At 42.8% G+C, this 9986-nt stretch overlaps 1 pseudogene; it reads left to right on the top strand.

Moving 5' to 3' along the window:
- Positions 1-9639: 9639 nt before the first annotated feature.
- On the top strand, positions 9640-9782 carry LOC116449662 (annotated as a pseudogene).
- Positions 9783-9986: the final 204 nt, after the last annotated feature.

Here is a 9986-nt window from a genome sequence, read left to right as displayed (position 1 = left end):
GGGTTTTCATAAGGAAACAGAAAGACTTACTTTATCAAATAACTCTGCACAAAATAATTTTGGAGCATTAACTCCCTTTTGTGTCTCGGCTTTAATTATTGTCTTTTTGGCTTGGTAATGCGTGGATTCCAATTATCACATTTTAACAACATAATAGATGATTCAACAGACGAATGTGGTTTCAGACTACAGAATTGTCTTATCCCACTGCTACTCCAAACCTCCTGGGTCCAGAGCACATATTACAACTACTCTTGAGGACCACCCATTATCTTCTGCATGGCCCAGTAGCACCAGATGCAGACTTTCTCCAGAGAAATACTTCCTTTCCATGCCAGGCATGGCATCCTGGTCAGCACGTCTCAGGGGTCAGTATTTCACTCCTACCCTGGACAAGGATGGCATAACACTCTTGCTAAAACAGGTCTCTCTCAGCACAGTGCTGCAGGCTTAAAAACATCTGATGAGACATTGTAAAGGTGCATCTTTCTGACATAAAACAGGCAGGCCATCACAAGAAATCATATCACCAATTTTATCAGTTATTTCTGAGAAAGCAGGTGATCATGGCTTAAATTCTTTTATTCCAGAAAGTCTCTGTAATTGTTTGTTGTGTTTTCATACACCTGAGGTCTGTGTCCTAATGGATGTTTCGTGGACAACTCATCTGGCATCTGGATCAGAGACTGAAGCCTCTATTGACCTGTTTGGTAGAAAGTCAGTGCTGATTGTCATTGTATCTGACAAGGTTTAAGAAAACCCAGATAAACAGAAGCTGATAAACTACTTGCTGTTATACACCTGGCACTTTTGGACTTACAGGATTTATAGTGGCTGTTTCGTCTCCTGTTTTCTCGGAAATTAGAAGAAACTCAAGAAATCTTGAAATGTAAGATTTAACACAACTTCAGCACTAAATTGAAGGACTCTGCACAGCTCAATGGCCATTTTTATGTGGCAGAAATACCTTTTTTGGGAACTGTAATTATTTACAGTCATAAGACCTTTTAATTTTCAAAAATCCGTAAGCGGTAAGTGTTACCTATGGGAAACCTCATCACTGTGGTTCTGCACAGCTGGTCTGGAAAGCAAGAAATAAGCACTGGTGTGCTCCATCTCACATCCAGCTGGACACTGTAGCTGAATCAAATTCCTCAATATTGGCCTAAGTCCCCAAATAAACATCTTTTCAGTTCTGCTCTACCCCCACGTGTCTTAACTCTCCATGAACACTGAAAGGATCAAGGTCATACCTTAATGGCTTGCAGAAAGGGAATTTTAAGTGAGAAAACACAAACTATTGAGCCCTAGAGTTGTTCATCTGGCTGGGTGGCTCCTGAGGATAATCACAGTCAAAAAAAGGGACGGAAATTTTCAAAATATTAAGTCAGACCAGAAGATAAAACTAAGTCTAAACCAGGAATTAATTTGAGAAACTCATCAACACTCTTGACCTCCAGCACAGATGAGTGTAGCCTTGCAAGGTCTCTAGGAACAGGTTGCATCTGCCCGTGTGGGTTAGCGCATCCCTACTCGGCTGTCAAGTGCTAAACCATCAACTACTGAAACAACTTTCAGTTCTCTTTGTTCAGAGAGCTGAGGAAATTGGTGACAAACCTGGTCAGCAATGGCTCCTGCTTTGGAAAAGGTGTTCAATGGTCCCACTGACATATTTCATACCCCTCCCTAGAGGTGACATTGTTAAAAGCAGAGGAATCTGCCGCGAGCCATGGGACCAGCACTGAGTGCCACCTCACTGGATTACACGGGCAACTTTACCTGTACCCTAGGTTGTTCCTGGATGTCTTCCCTTCACAATGGACAAGGCCCAAATCACCTTGCCTTGCAGGACTTCTGCCCAAGCTTCTGTGGCTGCAGATATGTGAACAAATCTGCATCAGAGAGCTGAGAGCAGCAGGAACCGTAATGATGCTACCACTGGCAGTGAGCTAAATTTCATGTGTCAGCATTGGGACTTCACAGTAGCACTGGTGTGGAAATTGGATTAGTAGCTCCAACTAAACAGAGCTTAAGCCATTATACAGGTTCTGATTGACCTCAGTGGGCTTTGGATCAACTCCCAGGAAGAATATGACCGAACTAGACAGTGTTACTGCAACGTGTTGTTCCTAGAAGGCTTCCTTGCCCATGACAGAAGTGTTTTTAGTGAACAGCTTTCTAATGGAGAGCCTGGGCTGCTGGGAGAATTGTCTGGCTGGTTTTTGAAGGCAGCCTCTTGACCTGCTGGCTCTTGAAAACAGACAGGGAGCAGACAATCTGGTCTAGTCCAATCTTCCTTTAACCTAGTCAACCCCAGGTGTTATTAACCACATTTTCTTGCAGTAGTTTCCCCCCTCTTGAAGTCTCTGGATAGGGCCTCAGGAGACTGGAGAGCTGAAGAGTTTTTGTGAGCCCTAAGCAAAGTCTCCTCTCTGCTTCTTCTACCCTTGCTATGAAAGCAGAACGTGATACCACTTGAGATGAACAAATGGAAACTGCCACCTAAACCTTTGGACAGCTACCTCTTTTTGGAAAAGGAAATAAGTATAGTGAATACATCAACTTGAACCTTGACTTTCATTTTCCGAACCTGTTAAATTAACTGGGGGGAAAAAATGTGTTTCACAGGCACCAGAAACCCTCACTACTCACACTGTACAGAAAAGAAAGACATGGTCCAAAGCCTGCCATTAAATGTTTCTCATGATTGCTTGTTGTTAGAAGGGAGCTGCAGCTATGCTAATACAGTGTGCTCACTACAAAAAACCCTGTAATTGGGACAAGGCACCCACAAAGCTTCCCGCAGCTGGCAGGAATTGTGACTGTTCTCTTCAGCTTTAATCATGGCTTTTAAAGCAGATCAGTAACAGCAACAATTAGCCTTTTAGATTGGTCTCAGAAATTACCATTTTTAAAATATGGTGACTCTGCAGGCACAAACCCAAAAGCTCTGAGCTCTGCATAAAATAAGCAGCCGCACATTCTGATGTTTGTCACTTGTTTGGTTGCTCCTTTGTTTCTGCAGAATTGTGGTTCTAAAAAGCAGACAGGAACTTGTACAGATTCACAAAAGGAAGTAACTTTAGCCACCTCCTTTTCCTCAATAAACCCACCCTTCGAGACAGCTTCTGCTCTGAAGGACTGTCTGGCACTCTGGCTGTGTATGAGGAAAGGGAGGCATGGCCATGTGGAGCCTGATCAGGTTGCTGGTTCTTACTCAGCAGAAAACTTCGAATCTTACTTAGTAGGAAAGGATTGAGACAAAGCCGTTTGGAATGGAGACATGAAAGAACAAAGAGGTGAAAGAAACTGAAAAATTTTAATTCTGGCAAAGGTCCCCAAAGATCCACGAGGGGAGGATATGGAAAACAGTGTAGGAATAAGAACAAGCACCTCATTAGAGCAGATGGTGGGATGTGTAGGTTGCTGTTGAGAGGGTCTTGCAGTGCACCTCCACAAACAGCAGCAGTCTGAGCCTGCCAAGGCTGGCAAGAGCTTGTTTTGCTCATATCTGCCTCTGCTAAGCCACTCAGAAGTTTCTGTCTGCACAGCAAGGTTAGTCGGTGACCCTCACATCTTTTGTGAACTCTCTGTGTTATCCGCACAAGTCCTGGCATACAAAACTGGGTATCCCTATCTAAGATCTCTCTCCCTACTCTGTGTGGGATTACAAATGCCTCATTCCTTCTTGGAGGGTTTGCCAGCACAGCAACACAAAGGAGCCTTTTCAAGTACAGATCTGGCCTTTGTGCCTCAGGGCTTAATTCTCTGATACTAAAACTGCTTTGTACCACTCTGGCTTACTGAGTCTTTAAAGTACAAGTGTAAGTGCACTTGGATGTATCTCCGTGTCAGGTGGTAACAGGATGTTTCTTGCCTACCTCAAAGAGCAACCCAGCGGTGTTATCAGCCAACACTTCCACCAGGCTTTGATTTCCCTCAAAAAAGCACTTTAACATTGACACTCCTGGTTCAGGCTTACTGAAGCATGTTGCAAACCCCACACATGATCTCCACAGCATCACATCCCTGGCAGACTGGTGTGCCAGTTACTGGCCAACTTCTTTATTCCCAAAGCTTCTTTACCTGTCTCAAGCCGCACATGCCCCAGGCAGCAGAGGGTTTGGAAATGAAACATGGTAGTTGAATCTCTGACAGAAGCAGTCCACAGTCTGCTCTGTGATGTCCTATTTCTATGAAAACAACAGAAAGATGATGTTCCCTGAACCAAGTTTTCCAAGCAATGCAATTATAAAATGGCCAAATGATAAAATCCATATATATAAGAAATACAGACAAAACCTGCTGTCCATGCAGCATATCCATAAGGAATTCTGATATTTCCTTGCTTTATTTCTGTCACAAAATTGGGAAATTTAGAAAATCTTCATTTTTCAATACCATAATTTGTCTTTTTCTATACTCACTCTAGACCTAGGAAGAAAAGAGTCGAAGCCTCAATTACAGAAGGCTTTCAAAGAAGCAAAGGAAAATCAACTTTATGGAGCAATCCTGCATGATGAATAACATGTGGAGCTTAGGCTGAGCCTTTCATCTCCATGGGCTCCACGGACATGTGGACAGCAGTGCAAAGTACCCACTTTGTACTTCAAGCCTGCCATTCACCACATCCGCTCAATCAGATGGCATTGAAAGGTGGAAATGCTGATTTTGTCCATGATGGCTGATAATGGGTTTAACACCTCCCTGGGAAAGTGCAGTAGGAATTGGCAGGAATATAAACCTTATATTTCCTGAGGTCACACTTTGCTTTCAAAATGGGGCTTTTTGCTGATGTAAGTAGGGTGAATGCTGAGCCAGAGCCTAAGGTTTGCATGTTCTACACTTGTCTACATCAAAATCTGCACATAGCAGACAGCAGGAGTCTGATAAACCAAAAGCTTTTGAATGCAGTTTAACATTGGGTTTTCAATTATTCCTACTTTATGAAGTTAATGATTGAGGCAATGTGCATTAACAGTAAGCCAAAAGGTACCTTCACCAATGAGGATGTGGCATCCTCATCCTCATCTTGTGAAAAATGTTGTTGGAATAACTGCAAATGTTTCCTATGATAAATAGCAAAGCAAAGGATAATGTGTTTATTTCAAATGGCAAAATGGGCTGTATTTCCACCCCATAACTCTAAGAGGCCAGAAAGCACCTTTTTTTTATGTATTTGTAATAATTGACCCTAGGATGGAGCACAAATGACTTAGTGTTCATGTTATACTTGTCCAGCTGACCCAGCTCCTGCCTACTCACCATTTCCCAGATATCACCTTTGAGGCAAACATCCTCTTCACTGCTTTGTCTTCACTCTGTGCCTTTCTCCTCATCCCATGGTATCTCCTAGAAACACAAGCACCAAGCACGAATGGGAGTATTTTAACAGCAATTTCAGGAACACTTGCGTGTAACAAGAGCAGAGCCTTGTTCAGAGCTGTATGGCCCTCGTGGATGTGCAGTTGCTGAAAATGTATCAAGTGGGTGCTGTTGCCTTGACGTTCTCTTTTTACGCCATTCAGCAAAATGTGCTCATTTTAATTCAGAATTTCTGTCCTTGGCAAAATGAAAAGCTTTTATCCATCCTTCCCATCCCAAAATGGAATGGAAAACATCTTTAAAAGTTGAATTTTTGAGCAGATTTTCAACCGGTTTTCAGGAATGAAATAATGTAGGCTGGTGCAACTATCCTCGCTGGCTCACACAAGGTGGAGTTTTGTGTCTCGTTTAGGCAGGTTCAATTTCTCTGTGTTCCACAGACAACATGTGGCTCTCAGAGCACAGAGGCTGTGGTCTTTTGTGGGAAATTATGTCCTTTAAATCATCAAGATCTCCTAAGTATGTTTTCTTTATCATGATTCAGGTTTTATACGCAGTCCTTGTCTAAACATCGCAAAGTTCTTTTCCCAGAAAACCTTTTTTTTTTTCCCCAGAAATAACTGATTAAAAATTTAACATCTTGTGAAAAATTCAAGAAAAACTGTTCCTTATAACTAAAATTTTAATTGATATCTGCTTAAATATGTTACCCAATTCATTATTGAAATTCTATTCTTGCTAAGCTTTTTTATTAAAAAAATGCAGGGTTTCATTAAAAGAAATATGACAGGTCTGAATGTCTTCAAATGAAAATTATTTTGCATAATGAATTGTGTGGTATTCAAACCAACCTCATTGTCTGCTGTCATATCTGATGCCATGTGATACAGACAGTCTCTCACATCTTTAGAACATAATATGTGACACCACTATTTTTAAAATTGCTGTATTAGCATGTAATGCAACTGAATTTCATGAGGTTTCAGGATGAGGCTTATGGAATTGCTCAAGGGGGTAGCGTGCATGGTACCAACAAATCAACCACGACTTTACCTTCTTGCAGAGAGCAATACTTGGTGATAATGTCAACTCTGAAGAAAAATCTAGCAAAATTTTCTTCGTCTGAATGTGGAAGCCACTTTATTAACGGAGAGTATTTAACTTGCTGGTTGAATGAAGGAAAATGTTTCATAAAAATAGCTTGGAAAAAAGACAATTGCCCATTTCTGCCTAAGATGGTCTATAATTTCTAGACAGTGTCCTGTTAATTGCAAAAAACCTGATGCATTCAAGTAATAAATCAGCATTTCTCAAGACAGCCAAAATAGCCTTTAAAATTCATTGGGGTAAGACTGCTTTATTGCAGTTCTGAAACCACAGCTTCTCAACAGCAGCTCCCTATTCAATCCAAGTATCTCTGCCAAGAGTTTGTAAGGCAAATAGGAAAGCTGGGGCACAAAAGAGGGAAATTATGAAAGAAAACTTTGCTGTAAATTGTGTACAAAATGATTTTAAGTTATCTCGTTTCAAGTGTCTTTTGCCTCCACCACATCTCACAGTAACTCCTTCAGGAGCAGTGAGTTTTGCTGATCAGCCCTGATTCACTTCTTATTCAGGCAATCTCCCACGGGCAGCTTTCCCCACCAAGAGACAGGAAGACACCTTTAGGATGTCACACACATTGATTGAAGGAGCAAGCAGGACTTGACCACAGAGGAATCTGCAGAAGATAGCTCTCATTCTGGGGATCTTCCTCCTTACTATGTTTTGCCTGTCTGTCCCATCTCTGATTTGATTTATACCCCTTTTCCTTTCCTTAGTCAGCCTCTCCCTCCCACACATCTCCCTGGAACATCTTCCTGATCAGGAGGAAAAAGTGATTATCCTGTGGCTCCTGCTGATCCTCACGCTGACACTCATGCCCCATCACTGGAAAGGTTTTTCAGGGCGATGATTTCCAGCCTTCCAGAAATTGAGTAAAACTTAACGCTTAGAAACACCAGGATCTGTGTTCTGTTGATCTGACCCCAGGCAAAACACGGCTCTGGCTGGGGCTGTTTTACATCTAATCACAGCAGAAGAACAGCTCCCAACCGGTCTTATTTGTAATTTTTTATCTCACTGTCCAGCTAAGTCAGTCAATTTCTGCACACTGTGTTGTGCTGCAGGGTACAGAATAACAGAGAAATATTCAGCCAAACTGTACAAATGTTCCTCCTACTGGTGTGTATCTGTGTTGGAACATCAGCCTGGCCCCCGCTTGCCAGGTAATGCCACTGGTCCTTGACAGGACTCTTACAGCTCTTACAGTTTCAGGGGAAAAAACATAATAAGAGCCATCAGTCACCTCAGGAAGCATCCGTGGAATAATTACTCCCTCCAAAACAATTATATCTACAAAATGATCCTTTTCCTCAGAGGGAAAATCCTCGTGGAGACTGTTCCCAATTAAGGTTAATATATACCTCTATTTCTTCAGGAAAAGGGTTGTTCTGGCCCCCATTGGAACCACTTGGAAATTTTAATGGTCTTTGAGCCAAGCCCAGTGACAATGTGTCTTCATTAGTGATAGGAGTGCTCCCTTGCTTCAGGTTTGTCTGAGGTTTGGATGCTTATCCATCACACTGTGGCATGCTGGGGACAAGAAATTGGACATAAACTTACAGAAAGAACAGAGGTTTCCTACAACTAGGCCTCTCCTTACGCCTGCTTCAAGGGCTGTGTGGAGGGTGGTATTTTCAGTAACATTTGCACTGGCGACACTCTTGGGACCAGTCCCTGCCTCCAGCTTCAGCATGGCCGGGAAATCACAGAATCATGGAGTGGTTTGGGTTGGAAGAGACCTTAAATCTTGTCTTGGTCCAACCTCCTGCCATGGGCAGGGACACCTTCCTGTAGACCATGTTGCCTAAAAATGGGGCTGGGCAGCTCAGCACTGGTTCTGGACATACTCCAGTATCCCCAGCTATCAACCAGTATCCTCTGGGCCATCACTGGAGGAGTATTATCCTCTGGGCCATCACTGGAGGAGTATATTCTCCTGAGTCATATGCACACTGAAGCAGTCCTCAGTTTTGAGGGCTGGAAGCTGCCAAGGGAGGGGAAGGAAACAAATAATTATGCACCCATTTTTCCTGCTTTATACCTCTGCAAAGCAGCTTTGGAGTGATTTCTGTGTCAATTGCCCCACAACAATTGCATCTAAAGTTCCTGGGAGGAGCAGGGATTTTTTTTTTTTTTAATGGAATTATTGTTTAATTTCAGTGCCATATTAGGCAAACAAACTGCCAGACTGCTACCCTGGAGCTCTCTGCAGAGTCACTCTTACTAAATGCCTGAAAAAGTTGAAGACAAATTCCCTCTGACTTTCATGGGCTCTTTTATCACCTTGTCCATGCTTTCATCGCCCTGCTTATGTTTTCCTGTACATCCCATTACTTTTCATAAGAAACAGGGTGGTGTTTTTAATATTGATCACCGTTCTTCTTTCTCTCACAGACTGACTTCTCTCGCTCGCCCTTTCATCATACAGTTGTCAATCTTTACTCTTACCCTGGTTCAGGGGTTGTATAAGCTTTTCTTTCTATTATTCTACTGCTGTTCAGTAAATGACTCCTCTAGATTGAATCTGTGCTACAAAACCTCTGCAATGTGCTTCTACCTGAAGTTCCCTCTAATACTTCCAGTGCTGTGGTTCCCAAAGATTTGCTTTCTTGCCGTGGCCGTCTGTGCATCATTTCACAGTGTTCCCTTACAGGATTGCTTTTCTCAGCTCCTCCAGCAGTGCAGGGTTTCCTTCCAAAACATCCGTGGCTCTTCTTGGCATCCAGGTGCCTGTAGCACCTTGTAATGAATGGGGGGAAATAAGTCAGTTGTGAGCTGCAGACAGATGAAGGGGCTGTGCCAGCCTTTAAATCACCAGAGCATCTAAATGTTTGTTAAAAACAATAATAAGCACCCTCTCATCCAATGTAGTAGTCAAAAAACTATTGGATTTTAATCAAATGAGAACAAAGGCAGTACAATTTGGCTCCCATTCATCTTGAGGCATCTTAATTCTGGCTCCAAATATTGCTGAAAGTGAGATGAATGGGAGCTACTGGCACCACTGGCAGAATCAGCTCTTGGCTCCTGATCACTCTTAAAGCAGCTCAGACTCTAATGCCCACCCATCATGGGGTTTGAAGGGAAAGCCTCTGCCTCAGAGTAATAGAGACTTTAACTTCTTAGTGAAAATACTGAGTATAATTGAGCCCCCATCTTCCTCCAGTCTTAAAAAGTGTTTTGACATATACCTCTGTCCAACATTCCATAATACTTGCCTGGTAGGGGAGCCACCATGATCAGTCAGGTGGCGTTCCCAGGGCAAGGCTCATCCCCTGCCCTTCAGTTGTGCTGAGCTTTACACTCTGTCTTTTTGCAGTTGGACCAGGTGACCATTGTAGGACCCTTCCAAGTGAACTACTTCCATTGCATTCCATTCCATTCCATTCCATTCCATTCCATTCCATTCCATTTGGAACTGCAACCATTTCAACACAAAACATTGCAGCTGACCCTGAACGCCCATCCCAGACATGTCACACACTTCAAGAACACTCTTACCTCCAGATCCACCTGTGCTGACTTTAACAGGTCTGGGCTATGGGTCTGCAGCCTGC

The sequence above is a fragment of the Corvus moneduloides genome, chromosome 11, assembly GCF_009650955.1.
Source record: "Corvus moneduloides isolate bCorMon1 chromosome 11, bCorMon1.pri, whole genome shotgun sequence".
In the NCBI taxonomy this organism is placed as follows: domain Eukaryota; kingdom Metazoa; phylum Chordata; class Aves; order Passeriformes; family Corvidae; genus Corvus; species Corvus moneduloides.
This window is presented reverse-complemented; position numbering and strand designations above follow the sequence as displayed.